The sequence below is a fragment of the Amphiprion ocellaris genome, chromosome 21, assembly GCF_022539595.1.
Source record: "Amphiprion ocellaris isolate individual 3 ecotype Okinawa chromosome 21, ASM2253959v1, whole genome shotgun sequence".
Classification (NCBI taxonomy): domain Eukaryota; kingdom Metazoa; phylum Chordata; class Actinopteri; family Pomacentridae; genus Amphiprion; species Amphiprion ocellaris.
The window spans coordinates 9,876,549-9,893,262 of NC_072786.1; the positions used below are offsets into that span (position 1 = coordinate 9,876,549).

The 16,714-nt window shown below is 36.6% G+C and overlaps 1 long non-coding RNA gene across 1 annotated transcript in view; it reads right to left on the minus strand.

The window, feature by feature from the left end:
- The window catches only part of LOC118469994 (uncharacterized), a 34,083-nt gene extending 19,898 nt beyond the window's left edge, over positions 1-14,185 (minus strand). Inside the window, exon 1 of the long non-coding RNA XR_008600210.1 lies at positions 13,940-14,185. This is a non-coding gene — a long non-coding RNA (uncharacterized LOC118469994). The remainder of the gene's footprint in view (positions 1-13,939) is intronic.
- Positions 14,186-16,714: the final 2,529 nt, after the last annotated feature.

The window sequence follows — 16,714 nt, forward strand, 5'->3', positions numbered from 1 at the left end:
ACAAGAAGAGTCGACTCATTAAAGGAGAAAACAGGAGATATTGTTGGTTCTTCTGTCGCTCTGCAGTTTCCTTAGACTGAATATCCAGTTTATATTTTAAATGATTTCCCATGTGAGCCCAAGAAGACTTCAATAAACTCCCTCCATCCCCTGGACACAACATATTTTATTACCATGTTAAATTTTTATTTTTTTTTTTTTGAAATGTTTTTGAATTTTATTCCTAGTTTTAGCATAATTTTTTTCTCTTTGCTTTTTTAGTTTTGTCATCTGTGTAAAAGGTGCTAAACAAATAAAGTTGAACTGATAAACTGAATAACTGACCAACTCATGATTGTGACAACAGAAGTATTTTCATTATGATTTAAGGGTTTATTTCATTTTTAAGGTTGGGGTTAAAATCTTGACAGAAAAAGAAGATTAAAGAAATAAACTACATAACACAAAGCAATTAAATCAAACAAAAAAAATTAATACAATAAAACTTTTTAAAAGTTTTATTATTAAAAATATTTAAGAAATTTAAGATGTAATTTTCTAATTAAACATTAAATTTTTTAATGAAATGTTTCGTCTTTTTAAAGGTTTAACAATCTAATTAAATGTTTTGCATTTTTAAAAATGTTTAACATTCTTCTTGTTGAATTGTATTTTTTAAATGTTTGATTCTGGAAAATATTTTGTCTGTAATTTTGAATATTTGTATTTTTAAAATTTTGTTTAATTTCATAATGACATGTATTGTATCTTGTTGAATTATCTAATTCAATATTTTGTCTGTTTAATAGAGTTAAACATTAAATACAATTAAATTATATATACATATACCACCTTTTAATGTTTAATTTTCTTTTTAAATGCTTCATTGTATTTTCTGTTTAATTCTTATTTGAAGTTTGTCTTTAAGATGTAATTTTCTAATTAAACATTAAATTTTTTAATGAAATGTTTTGTCTTTTTAAAGGTTTAACAATCTAATTAAATGTTTTGCATTTTTTAAAATGTTTAACCTTCTTCTTGTTGAATTGTATTTTTTAAATGTTTAATTCTGGAAAATATTTTGTCTGTAATTTTGAATATTTGTATTTTTAAAATTTTGTTTGATTTCATAATGACATGTATTGTATCTTGTTGAATTATCTAATTCAATATTTTGTCTGTTTAATAGAGTTAAACATTAAATACAATTAAATTATATATACATATACCACCTTTTAATGTTTAATTTTCTTTTTAAATGCTTCATTGTATTTTCTGTTTAATTCTTATTTGAAGTTTGTCTTTAAGATGTAATTTTCTAATTAAACATTAAATTTTTTAATGAAATGTTTTGTCTTTTTAAAGGTTTAACAATCTAATTAAATGTTTTGCATTTTTTAAAATGTTTAACCTTCTTCTTGTTGAATTGTATTTTTTAAATGTTTAATTCTGGAAAATACTTTATCTGTACTTTTGAATATTTGTATTGAAAAATTTTGTTTAATTTCATAATGACATGTATTGTATCTTGTTGAATTATCTAATTCAATATTTTGTCTGTTTAATAGAGTTAAACATTAAATACAATTAAATTATATATACATATACCACCTTTTAATGTTTAATTTTCTTTTTAAATGCTTCATTGTATTTTCTGTTTAATTCTTATTTGAAGTTTGTCTTTAAGATGTAATTTTCTAATTAAACATTAAATTTTTTAATGAAATGTTTTGTCTTTTTAAAGGTTTAACAATCTAATTAAATGTTTTGCATTTTTTAAAATGTTTAACCTTCTTCTTGTTGAATTGTATTTTTTAAATGTTTAATTCTGGAAAATACTTTATCTGTACTTTTGAATATTTGTATTGAAAAATTTTGTTTAATTTCATAATGACATGTATTGTATCTTGTTGAATTATCTAATTCAATATTTTGTCTGTTTAATAGAGTTAAACATTAAATACAATTAAATTATATATACATATACCACCTTTTAATGTTTAATTTTCTTTTTAAATGCTTCATTGTATTTTCTGTTTAATTCTTATTTGAAGTTTGTCTTTAAGATGTAATTTTCTAATTAAACATTAAATTTTTTAATGAAATGTTTTGTCTTTTTAAAGGTTTAACAATCTAATTAAATGTTTTGCATTTTTTAAAATGTTTAACCTTCTTCTTGTTGAATTGTATTTTTTAAATGTTTAATTCTGGAAAATACTTTATCTGTACTTTTGAATATTTGTATTGAAAAATTTTGTTTAATTTCATAATGACATGTATTGTATCTTGTTGAATTATCTAATTCAATATTTTGTCTGTTTAATAGAAATTAATGTAATTTAATGTTTAACTCTATTAAACAGACAAAATATTGAATGAGATAATTCAACATGATACAATACATGTCATTATGAAATTAAACAAAATTTTTCAATACAAATATTCAAAAGTACAGATAAAGTATTTTCCAGAATTAAACATTTAAAAAATACAATTCAACAAGAAGAAGGTTAAACATTTTAAAAAATGCAAAACATTTAATTAGATTGTTAAACCTTCAAAAGGACTAAACACTGGTGCCCGTATAGCTCAACGGGTTAAGCGGGTGACCCATGTACAGAGGCTGATCCCCCACACAGCGACCCGGGTTCGATTCCCACTTGTGGTCCCTCATGTATTCTCCCCTGTTTCCTGTCTGTCTCTCACTATGCCTATCCAATAAAAAGCTGAAAAAGGCCCAAAAAAAAGACATTAACATTTAATTAAATGTTTAATTAGAAAATTACATCTTAAAGACAATAAAACTTCAAATAGGAATTACACAGAAAATACAATGAAGCATTTAAAAAGAAAATTAAACATTAAAAGGTGGTAAAACATTTAAAAAGAAAAACCTTAAAGATTTAATCGAAACATTAAATATTGGGAAAGAAAAAGAAACTCAAACAAGCCGATAAAACATTTGAAAAAACAATTAAACATTAAAAAGACAAAACATTTGGAAATCAAATCAGACATTAGAAAAGAATAAAAGGTGAGAAAAGAGCAAAACTAAACATTTAAGAAGAATCAAACTAAAGACGAAACATTTCAAAAGACACCAGTTAGACTTTAGAAGATCAAATTAAACAGAAGAGACAATAAAACGATCAAAAAGAGCAAAAACAGATAAAGGTCTTAGAGGGTTTTCTAGTCTGAAATGAAAACATCAAGTTGTTTCTTCAAACATTTCCTCTTTCTATGTTCTTGGTTTGATTGTGGACAGATTTACTAAGAACTCATTTCAGAAAACTGCTTTCCAGATAAAGTCTACTAGTAGTTGAAGGCATTGATCAAACTAATGTTACCTTCTGATCTCCACAAACTTTACTGTTCAGTGAAGAGAATCAAAGTTTGTTGAGGATTTCTAAAAAACCCACAGGTGAAGGTCTGAGAAGAACTCAGATGGATGGTCTAAATGTGAAATCAAGGCTCTTGGTCACAAGTTTTAAGGCTTCTGTTAACCAGAAAGAGAAGTACTGAGAAACTTTAAAACTTCAGTCCTCAGACTGTCTGAAGGTTCAAACTAACAGAGAACTACTCAAGAACTTAGAAAATTTCAGCCCTCAGACTGTCTGAAAGTTCAATCTAACAGAGAACTACTCAGGAACTTAGAAGATTTCAGTCCTTGGACTGTCTGAAGGTTCAAACTAACAGAGATCTACTGTGGGACTTAGAAAATTTCAGCCCTCAGACTGTGTGAAAGCTCAGGTCCTGAGGACTCGGGAGGTGTGGAGGCTTTGGAAAGTCTTGGAACTGAGGGTTCCACCCTCCAGCACAAAGGCTGAAGTCCAACCTCCTGAGAAAAACGGTCGAGTCGAGACTCGAGTTAAAAAAAAAAAAAAACTCAAAAATGGCAAAAAAATAGATGATAAATTCGCAAAAAAAAAAGAAGACTTAGTATCTGAGCGAGTAGCTCAGGGAGGAAGAAGCTAGACTACCAAGTGGAAGGTCGCAGGTTCAAGACCCACCACTGGCATGTTTCTTTTTCTTTGTCAGGATTTTGATAAAACTTAAGAAGGGTCTGGTCTTGAACCAGCAACCTACAGCTCCACAGGTAAATCCTTAACTCACTGAGCTACAGATCAGATGAAAAGAAGTAATTTCGTCGTCCCTTTGGCATCGTAGTTAACAAAGTGACCACATGGGTGGAGCCAAGGCGGAGTCTGGGTGGAGTCAGGGCGGAGAGTAGGCAGGGATGTGGGTGGCAGCCTCCCCCCTCTACTCCCCCACCTCCCCCCTCCACCCACCACACCTTCCCCCGCCCGACGAGTTCTTCGAGTCTCCATGGGTTTTCCCGAGTTTCTGGAGTTTCCACGAGGTCGGAGGCAGAACAAGCTATCATGAAGAGGTGTTGAAGTCAGTCAGGATGGAGTGACTTTTTACAGCGACTAGAAGGACGACGACTAGAAGAGCAGGTCTTTAACCACCATCCATAAAATCCATGGAGTCGCTCCAGAGAAATAAAGGTAGGTCAACTTTTATCAACCTCCATCCAGATGTTCAACTTGAAGTTGAACATCTGAAGTTATTTTAGTTGTCGATTAGTCTCTTAAAAACCATATAATAAATTGGATTAGTCAAGAGGTTTAAATTTCTTACTTTGTCATATTTTAAATATGACAAGAAATATAAAGTGTCTTGAGACAATTTGACCTGTATTTGGTGTTATATAAATAAAATTGAATTCAAATTGTATGTATCTTGTAATGTTGGAGTAATTCAGCCATATATGTTGGAAAACACATTTTCTTTGTCCATTAATCTGTTGATTGTTTTCTCCAGTAATTCATTTCTTGTTTTGGTTTATAAAATGTCAAACCCAAATATATTCAGTTTACTGTCATAAAAACCAAAAAGATTTACATTCATGATGCAGGAATCAGACAGTTTTTCACTTTTTATCTTAGATTAGTCAGAAAGATAGTTGATAATGTGTGAATTGTTGCAGCTTGTGAGCCGTAGAAGGTTTTAATCTTTGGGGACGAGTGTCAAAAAACATTTAGAAACCAACATCAACAAAGCACTCAACAAAAGGGAAATCCAACCTTTGCATGACAATGTCTAATTAAAGGACATTAATTTCCAATGTAAATGTGTGATATTCATCCTCTGGAGCTTTCTCTTCACATCGTCTTCCACCTGGACTGGTTTGGTCGGGAGCATGTGCAACAAACATTTGAAAAACTGCACTTTAACATCAATGAATGACACTGAAGTTTAATCTCTACATAAATGAGACTGGATTTGCTGCTCTTTCATTAACTCCTATGTTTAGGGAAAGTTCAAACAAAAGAGGACAGTTCAGATAAGACTTGAGAGTGAGCTTATTTTGAACAAACATCTCAGACTTTCTGAGCTTCAGCACCTCTAGCAAGATATTTTAACAACAAACAACTCAAGAGATCCAGAAGTTGGCGAGAGTTAGCTTTAGCTGAGCCAAAGAACATGTGGGACGCTAACCTAGCAAACATTTCAGACTTTCCTCTGTGAATTCAGAGAAATAATTTCCTATTTAATGACAGAGCTACACATCTTAACTCAGTCTCATTAAAACAGACTCTAATTCAGTGTCATCCATCCATATTAAAGTGTAGTTACCCATAATGTTTGTTGCATGAGCTCCAACAAAACCTGTCCAGGTAGAAGGCCACTTTGACAAACAGGAAGTGGAAGATTCCAAGCAGATTTATAGAAGGGGGAACCGGACTGTACTAAGTGTGGTCGAGTATAGAGAGGTGTTTTGTGGGTTTTTAAGGCCGATAATGATTATTAGTGAGACATTTGGAGTAGATATTCATTTGCAGTAAATGAAAGTATTTAAAATCTTGGCGTTAAACTTAGAAGAACACAAACTAACAGAAAACTTTGTTGATACGTTTTTGTTTTGTTTACAGATGTTAAGTTAAAGGAGTTTTATTCGTGACGTATAACCAATCAAATCACTCCAAAAGACAGAGCGACCACAGGTAGATAAAGGTTCAGAGCCAAAGTAGCGCCATTTTTAAATTTATTTATTACCGTAAATCAGTAAAAAATAAAATACTGATAATCAGTAAATCAGTCAGCCCACAATTACTACAATTCTACAATGTATCTTTCTTTGCTTTGACTTATTTGTACAATATACGATGTACATGATGGCGTTTTTTCTTACCAAAGGCTATACTATGATGTTTTCTAACAGACATACCATGCTACTCTGGTTGTTCTTCAAAAACTATTCTTACCTATGAAAAGTCATTCCAAGTTTCCTTGTCTCAATCGTACGACGTAGTGTGTAATTGTATGCAGCACAGTGAGCCGGCATACTTGTTTCCATTTTCACGCCGTCTACATCAACAGAATCCACTGAAACTTTGCCCCCACTAGCTTAGCCTCGCTGTAGCACGCAGCTCAAAGGGGCGTGTCCTATCTACTCATTCATATCTATGAGAACAGCGGTGGCTGCACATAAGGACGCCTGACATTGATTAGCTGCGTAAATACCATTATATACGGTCTATGGTAAATACGTATGTGAATCGCATCATTGGCTGCAGCAGCCAGTCACCGGTCACTCACTGACTCACATTGAAAAATAGCACAGAATGAATTGTTATGTGTTTATTTTATTTACAATTTAGGTTGGATTTTTTTTTGTGCGCAGCGCAGATTTTCTGTGCGCGGAGACCGTCAGCAGTGCGCAATTGCGCACGCGCGCAGCTTAGAGGGAACAGTGGTCATGACACTATGTAATAATGGAAAAGTCACCAAAGGTTACAAAATAGCAGTGCATTTGCAAATACAATGCGGTGACTTGAATCAGCAACTCATTCAAAACTGGCAGGTTACCAAACTGGTATTTGCTACTGTTTCTGTCTCACTCTGTTGTGAGATGTTTGCGTTTTGTTGTCAACGCCCTGTAAAGACCTTCCACTAACCCCCAGCAGCACGCCTCTTTTCATGTTTAAACACAACATATTCCAAGAAAGGAGTTTTTTCAGTTCCCACAACATTTTGCACACTTGTTCAGACAAGCCAGGTGGGCAGTTTGATGTGTTTCCTTCTAAGTTTAACACCACTTCCCCCATTGTATGCATACTTTGCATCCTTTTACAAATCGAAGTTCACCCACAGGTAACACTTCTAACTTTTGGGAAAAATACTGACGGAGTGACAAAAACAATGCTGACTTACTGAAAGTTGTAAAACTTTACATTTAACAGTGAGCACTTTATTCAGGCAACAGTGTATTATGAAAGCTGCTTTGACTGAGGTTTTTATATTAACAATCGATAATATACCGAGATGTAATGTTAAAAAAGTGTTACTCTTTAAATAACACAAGTACCAGTTCAATACTGAATGCATCAAAATAGTTGAGCAACATATGTGAACTTATCAAAGAAAGAAAAAACAGCATGTTGTTTTTAGATGAAAAGAGAGGAAGAAGTCCTTGTTGAACACTTCTCCATTCAGTAAACCAGCTTCATGAGGTGTTACCTGATGCTATTCAATTTACTGGAAGTTTTGTAATGTTGATATGCACCAAGCAGCCCTATTTGACTTTTGTAGTCATACGTATTATGGCAAGAGCTGCTTTCCTAAACAAAAAACGCAACAGTCCATCATTACTTTAAGATAAAAAAGTTAGTAAAAATGGAAAGTTTTACCAACTTTTTTTTCTCAGTATGGTGACAAGGATCAGCCTTAGCAATTGGGTGAGTTCCGTAGGGAGTAGAGCTGGTGCTGTTTTGCATCAAACGGAGTCAGTTGTGGTGGTTCGGGGTATCTGATTAGGATGCTTCCTGGGCACATTAATTCGGAGGTTTTGTGGGCATGCTTAGCTTGAAGAAGACCCCATGAGAGAACCAAATGTCACTGGAGGAATTATATATCTATGTCTCATATCTCATCTGGCCCAGGGACTACTCAGGATCCGCCATTAGGAATTGAAAAATGTTGCAAGGGAGAGAGACGTCTGGAATGCCCAGCTTAATCGGCCTTCATGATGGATGGATGGATGTCTTCAGTATTGTTCTACAACACTTTTAAGAATGCCACAAGGATGAAAGTCTTTATGTCTGTATGGGGTCCATTGGTGCCTTATATTAGACGTATTAATCAGACACTAATTCCTTTTCTAGTCCATTATTAAATGGATTAGAAAATAAATAGACCATTATTACTGGAATTAGCTATGGTACTCTTAAAAGCAGTTAAACATCCTGGATACCTGCAATGATGGGATGCTTCAGCTCCAGACAAAGATGCTTACATCCCTCTCTTCCTGTCAGCCTTTTTCCCTCAGACATCCCTGTTCTACCCACATCTTTCTCTGTGCGGGAATCATTTTCCCTTGGTTTACATACTCAAATGATGTTGCTAAAAACAGGATACTGTCCCATTAAAGATATGTACGCTAAGGCGTGCAGGCATGTTCAAATGCACAATGTACCGGGCTTTTACAAGGAACTTTGTTACTGTAAATGGGTCAGTAATGTGGTCTAGGTGTGCTCACATTTCCTTGTTAGATTGGCTTTGAACGCCCCACAAGCAAGCATGTAAAACATTTGGTGAGTCAAACATAAAGCGAGAGAACAAAATAATGTCTCCATTGAAACTACTCACCAGCAGAAGCAGGAAAGTGAAAAGCAATGTCTATTGTTATCCTTAAGGACAGGTCATGCACACGTGAGGACTGAAAGATAAGAAATGACAAAGTCACATGCATTCCCAAAACAGGCATACACAGTCAAGGCTTCTTGATTTAATCATTGAATTTCCAATATGTGTTTTAGAAAAATCTGAGTGACCATTGTCTAATGCTGTATCAGATCATAATTGTTTATCATAACTTAGTCACAGGAGGAAATAATTACCCTTTACAGTCAGCTGATGATTGTAAAACATCAAGATAAATCATGGTGACAATGCAAAACCTAATCTACATCAGGTGTCATAGGCCACAATTATTCCCAATTTGATTACTGTTAGTTACTCTTCTTGAAAGGGAAAGCCAATTCCCACTATCAGTGTCAGTTAACACGGGCATATATGTTTACCGGCAACTTTATTTGGCACAGCTGTGAAGTCTAATGCAACACAACAACCCTGAACTTAAAATATAGACACTTGGTGAGGTAGAATTTATGGGACAGCTGTTGTATTTGACTGCATGAAAAGGTGTACTTAATAAAAAATAATATAGTAAAATAAAATTCTAAAAAGCTCAGGGTAGTTTTTTTTGTTGTTGTTGTTTGGCCACATTTTGGGATAACCGGTACCAGCCCAGTGCATGAGAGGTAAATTTGTTAGTTTGAATGTCCAAAATTGAGATAATGCTCTGATATCATTATGAACTGTGACAATATATTTCTTATAGAGAAATGCCCAAAAATAGTTTATTGTAATCCAGACAGACAGTGATAGGTTTTCCTTCAAGATTTCTCATTACTTTGCTACATTCATATACCATCTACCTTTCCTCCAGGACCAGCTGCCAAGAATCATCCCAACATCATGATGCTTCCACCACCATGCCCCATGGTGGGCATGGAGTGTTTGTGATAATGTGCAATGTTTTCTGTCTGCCAAAATTACTGTCTAGTCTGCCAGAATGGTACTGTGAGAGGCCAAAATGTATGGATCACCACCACCACCAAGGCCATCCTGACAAATGGGAGGAAATCAGACACTCCAGCAAGGACAGAAGAAGGTTGGTCTTCATGGACACCGACCAAGAAGGACAAACAAAAGCTCACATGGACAATGGTGAAAGCTTTAGTTCATCAGTTCGGTAGTTCAATGAGACAAAAATGGAGTCCTCTGGACACTGGGACATGGGTTTTTTTTGTGAAAGAAAGGACAAGACATTCAAGGCCCAGAACAGTAAGGGAGTAGGAGTTGTTGGAATTGTTTTTCAGTCGATAGGTCAGACAGCTCTGTCAAAGTAAACAGCATCACGAGAAAAGAGGATGACATTGAGATTGTTGAGGAAAACAACATTCAGTCTGCAGGAAACCTGTGGCCTTGGGCAGCAATGGACATTCCAGCAAAAAAATTATCTGTAAGATACAACCAAAGTGGGCAAGAAACAGTTCACAGCAAATAATATCAAAGTTTTGGAGCAGTCCACCCAGACTTCAGACCTTAAGCCTATGAAGAATCTGTGGAGAAGACCAGAGAGATGGCAAGGAAGCTTCTAACACGAAAAAAACCCCCAAACTCATGTTTTTCGTCACGTGTCGCTTTCGGCCTTGAAGAAACCTACTGATCAAATAGAAATTCACTATAAATCTAAATTTGGCATGGCTTAACTATACACTCATGTCCAACATAGGATGCAATGTAAAAAATTTGGTGATTCCATTGACTTTGAATGACGGTAACAATGTTGATTCATCTACAGTGAGCATGTTCCGACAATAGCATTAGCATTCAGCTCCAAGTACCACTGTACCTACATATAGCCCCAAGAGCTGCAAGCATGGTCTTGTTCAAATGTTCTACTTTGCAAGCGATTCTGTGATTTGTGCAATGAAACAGTCCACTAAAACAGTTTGAATGTCCTCTGTTATTTAGCCTCCTCCTGCAAAAATGAGGTAATGTAGCGAAGTATCTCAAATGCATTTGTACTTTCATCAAAAACAATAATTCAGATACCAAAGAGAAACTCTTATTCACTTCACTATCATACTTTAAATGTACCGCAACGTGTGCAGGAATTCCCTTTTGAATCTGCCCTCATATGATACCTGGATTCCCCAGCAGCTGGGAGCTGCAGAGAATGAAGCGATGCTACTGATTTACTTTTTACAGACTGTTATTCCCAAACTACGTGCATGCCTTGCAGGTGAAGGAAATACAACATGTGCAGCCCTCATAAACAGCAATTAAGAGATAAAAGGAACTAAAGACACACCTAAGCTGAACAGAACTTGTAACAGCACATGCAAACACAGAGAAAATTGAAGAACAACATAGTGTTCTTTCTCTTTTGTACTTGGCAATCTGATAGAAGAATCAGGAGATCTGAGGGTACCACACCTGGACGAAGTGATCTGATACCGTTTGGACCAAACAAAAAGACAAATTGTATCAGTGCAGGTGGTCATGCTTCAGATGCAAGATAACAATTTTTATATGAGAAAAAAATTCCTATCTGATAGATTTTGAACATGGAAAACAATATTTTAACAGCATCAGTGGTAATCAAATAGAGTCTAAGTGTCTTAGTTTTACAGGATATTTTCCTTTCAGATTAACTACACAATATTAATAAAGAAAAATCTTGCAATTTTGAAGATTATTTCAGATGATAAATGGTGATAACTTTATTTAGAAATCGTGAAACTGCAGCAGGCAGCATTCTCCTAACTACATGGCAAACACTGCCACCTTCAGGACAGTTTTTTCACATGAAAGACATTTAAATATATTCATTCATTTATTTAAATGTATTTATTTATATTTATTAAAATATATATTTTTTTAAAAAATTGCAGTGACTTAATGACTTAATAACAGTGAATTTATCCTTTTAAATATAGCTTATTTGGTATATTAAGAGATATAAAAACAGTAGTGTAACTATATAAATATTTTTCATGACATTTCCCCCATGAACATTTTAATTTGTTTAATACGATGAAATACGCTGCCGTCCACAAAAAAAAAAAAAAAGTCGCCACCTGGATTTAACTGAGCAAATAGGTAAGAGCCTTCCACTGGATAATTACTGCAGTGATGAATACGTTTCAGCTGCAACAACTTATTTAACCCTAGCTGATGCAGTGAGAAGCTTCTCATTTCTTAAACAACCATGTTGGAAGACATTTCCTGTGGTCATAGAAGGGATGTTAATTTGTCTCACAAGGGACAAATTATTGGCCTTCATCAAGCAAAGAAAACAACTAAGGAGATTTCTGAAACTACTAATATAAGGTGAAGAACCGTCCAACGCATTATTAAAATGATAGTGGTGAACCAGCATCTCTGAAGAACAAATGCGGTCTGATGAGTCCAGATTTACCCCGTTCCAAAGTGATGGGGGCATCAGGGTAAGAAGAGAGGTGGATGAAGTGATGCCCTCATCATGGCTAGTGCCTACAAGCCTTTAGGGGTCCAATAAAATATCACAGCGTATGACTTTCTTTTTGGCTGGACAGTGTATAAGAACATGAAAAGCTTCAGATATCAGCTTGGTGTCTTGTGCTCCTCTGTGCTCATCACATTAGTTTCTTGTAGTACTACAAGAGTAGCCACAAGATGGTGACGTTCACCAAGGCTTAAATCCATTGTGCTAAAGAGACTTAACAAGAAATGGGCAGGTTTCTGCTTGTGGTGCACATTACTGGAAAATATTACAATTGCACAAATGACAGAAATCACTCTGAAAATTAACACAGTTGAATGATTAGAGCTGATTATTAATCAGTGTGTGACAGGTGGCTGACAGGCGTCAAATATCTCAAATATGAAGTGAAATGAAGCCGCGACTGAATAAACAGGCCTCAAAACCTGAACAGCATCTCACAGTACAATGAAGACAAGTTTTCAGCAGCATGGCTGTGAAGTAAAAGCAATAAAAACAACAATGCTGGAAGGTAAAAAATGTAATCTAATCTACGATACGTCCACTGTCTGAGCTGTTTAATGTTGTTTTCTGGTGATGAAGTTGGAGGAGGCTGCAGCGCCAGGAGGTAGAAAAAGTTGTCCATTAATTGCACAGTTTGATTTCGAGCCCTGACTGGTCATATAACTGGCTCAAGGACATTTAAGGTTCAGACTCTGGGCCTCCAAACCCCAAGTTGCTCCCAATGATGCACATTAGAACCACTGAGAAACTGAATAAAGGGTTCAGTAAAGGTACAAAACCACAATGTATGTACATTTGTTTCATGTAGCCACTTTTGTTTGTCCTCTTTCACTGTAGTTACCTTCCCTGAATACCTTTTAATAATTATCTCCAGAGAGCTCACATTCAGCTGCAGATTTTACATCCAGGAAGCTGAGAGCCAAAATTAGTACAATCCAGACTCCCTTTTACTCACATCTCCAAGCTGCACTATGCTCATGTTCTATTTTTGAATCGATGGCGTGTTTCACTTTCATGTTCAAACATCCACTAAAAATCAAATTAGCTGTGCCGGAATTATCCAAAACATGATGTCATGCTGTCGAAGCTTCATCAGTGGGGATAAAAAAAGCCAACTTTTTGTTTCTAAAATGCCTCAAAACAAAAAAGAATCCAAGCATTTTTCAGACTTAGAGGCCTTCAGATGAAAACACCGCCTCTTTATTTCTGTTTCTCTATCTCTGTCTGTCCATCTAAGCCCGAGCGGTGAAAGAATGACAAACATGGAGACCAGAGACAACAGACAGGGATGAGCTAATCCTTGTTGTGTGGAATTCCAGACATTCCGATGGGGTGTTGTTCCCGGGGACGGCTAATCGGTGAGCGCCGACGCTGCGCTCGCGCCGGGGCTTTGCGCTAAACAAACAAACACTGGGGCCTTTTTTAAAAACCCCACAGTGTGGAAATTTGATGTCAAACAGGGGCGAGTTTGCACATAGAGAGCGGCACTCACGCCCTCAGGTATGCATGGAAAGACACATATCCGGAAACACGTGCACACATCGGAGGAGAGAGCGGAGGGAAGTGGGACAAAGGTGAAAGGTTCAAGGGTGAAAGAGGAATGAGGAGAGGAGGGGATGGGAAGATGAAAAAAATAAACTTGGAGAGGCTGTTTTTGCACTTGTAGGTTAAAGTTTTAAGTTCCTTGTTGCCCAAGAGGTGGAGTAAAGAAAAATGAAGGGATAAAGAGATAAGCAAAGAAGGTGACAGATGACAAGATGAAAATGAAAGGATGATCCAGAGAGAGGAGACTTATCAGGAGAAAGGACGGCATTTCCGAGAAGAAAAAAAAAGCCTCACGTTGGTGGGTCCTGTTGATGAGAATAGGAAAAGCTCCTCTCGTGCACACAGAGGCCTCTTTGTTCCTTTGTGAGTCATTCTAGAAAAGGGCACAGCTGTAAACAGTCGAGATCAGTCCATTAGGCCCCGAGGTGCCGGAGCTCCAGTGTTGACTGTGTATCCGGAAAAGAAAACGGCAAGCTTGAGTCATCGATAAACAGAACAGTCAGATGTAAATGTGTGTGTGTTGAGCAGGAGAATAGGAGGAGTGTGGGGTTTAAGGGGGATAATGGTGCAGAGTAGCACGGGGCTATGATCTCATGCCTCTCCCAGCTGGCAAACAAGGCCTTTTCCATGGACTCCTATCTCCCAGTCACCCCACTCCAAATCCCTCCTTTTCTGCTTCCAGTGTTTTGACTGAACAGAAATATTTCGTTGTTTTCCTCCCCCCCCCATCCGTCCCTCCTCCCCCTGTAACACATAATTAAATTTAACCTTTACATTTACCTGCAGCTTTTTAATTAGCAGCCACCTTCGGTCATTTTCGACTGGGGGGTCAAATCATCGGGGATTGCGCCATAAATGCCGGGTCACCGGTAGCGGGGCAGTAAAAAAGGCCGTGAATAGTCAAATGAAGCCCAGGGGTGAGTGACCTCGGTGGAGTCGCTGGCTTTTGTCAGCTTCGTTGACCTCTAACCCGTCGTGACCCAGGCACACGCCGAGCCCGCTCCCTCTTCCACGTTAAAGCCGACAATCAGCCCTCACCAGCCCCCGACACACACTCCAAGGATCCATCTGTTGGAAGGCAACCTGTGACCCTTGACACTTCTGTGGCCGAGGTCAGCCCCACGTGCCGATCGGCCAGCTGTGGAGGTTCCACGCCACTGTGTGTGCATGAATGCAGGCCCGGTGCACTGATATAAAGACAATAAAACACACAAAAAAGACAGAAGTAAGCTCGCTCAGCAGAAATATTGTTGCAGAAAGTGACGCCAAATGCAGATTCAGAACTTGCTTGACTACAAATTGAAAGTTTAACTTGCTTGATGCCATATAAGACTGCACTTATTTACATATTTAATCTATTCAATGTAGCATTATTTTTTTTCTTATTCTGTCTTAATTAATTTTGACCCCATTTGACCTTTCACCTATCTAGCTGTCTTTTATCTATTTTTTTTTTTTTACATTTTTTTTTCTCAATCCCTGGATCTCTGAGTCCTTCAGTTATAAGATGATTTTGGGGTTTGTTTGTTTTGTTTTATTGTATTTTGTTCCTCTCATCTGTAAGGCAATTTGTTTTGAATGTCATTTGTATGAAAACTGTTATCCAAAAATATAATAATCTCAGAATTTTTGTAATGTGACTGTTGGTCACAGCTGAGTCAGTCATAGATTCTTATTTGCAATGTGGAACGCAAAATTTTAGTTTTTTTAACGGAACCTGGTTAAACATTTCATTTTTTGCATTTTAAATGCAACATGTAGAATAGAGTAATTTTCATGAAATATCATGATTTTTAGTGTAGATTTTGGATAAATTTCCAATGGAACAGCAAAAAAAATAATAGTAAAAATGTAATGATGCAATGCAATTAGCAACACAGACCAAATTTCATACACCTTCATTGTGCGTGGCGGCTGAAATCATAGAGAATCCTTGTAATTTTCACCCGTAAGCGACGATTCCCGGATTCAACTTAAAGATATTTCATCCTGAAATTAAACAAAGCAGACAGATGCGGGATTCAACACGGCTGAAGCATGTTGCATGTTGTTGTTGCTCATGTCAGTCTCGCACACTTTGATCCGGTGGAGATGTCTTTGTTAGAGTGAAAGCTCAGCGGAATCACAGCCCTCCTGTCTTTACAGGGGGAAGCCGTGATTGGCTGAGAGAAAAAAGAAAGCAAGAAAAAGAGGAACACCAAAACACTGCACAGAAGCAGTTTTTCCTGCAGGGGGTGGATGATGTGCATGCGTGTGTGTGTGTGTGTGTGTGTGTGTGTGCGTGTGTTTACTGACCCCCCGCTGTGTGCTAAGCAGCGATGGGTTGGGGGCAGGGGTAAGAGGCCCATGGGTGGATGAGTGCCAGGCCTTTCCTGCAGTTCTCTAAGCTCCCCACTTGTCGGGCTTTGCTTGATAATCACTGAGGTGTGTGTGTGTGTGTGTGTGTGTGTGTGTGTGTGTGTGTGTGTGTGTGTGTGCAGAAGAACTGGCATGGCTTCAGAGGGATCTGCCAACCCCCCCATGCACAATGGCATTTGTTGGTACAGGCCCAGTGCACCAGACCACAGTCATATTCTGTGGAAGATAGCAGGAGTCCGTCAAAGAAAGACCAGAGTGTCTGTGATAAAGGGACTATTGGTGAAAAAAAAAAAAAACTAAAAGAAAAGAATAGATAACTAGAAAACTTCAGAAGAAATTTTGAGTTTGCTGATGTAGTTCCTCTCATTACTTTATTGTATTTTAGTCAGAAAAATAATCCCTATTGTAAAGACATTTGTCATTATTTGAAAAAAATATAAGGATCTGTGCATCCCTATTTTGTAAAATTACGGATAATATCTTGTAAAATCACTGAAAAAAAATGTTGACTGTAAAAAAGAAATGTCCTGCTATAGTTAGACATAAAGTATAATTCCTATAAGAGTATTTTATTTTGAAAAGCAAGCTGTTTTATGAACCTTGATGTCACCCGGTCTAACTGAGAAAAAATTTACTTAAACTGTGACTGTGTGAAAACCATCAAAGATATCAAAACACAGATTTATATGAATGACATTAAAATACTTGGAA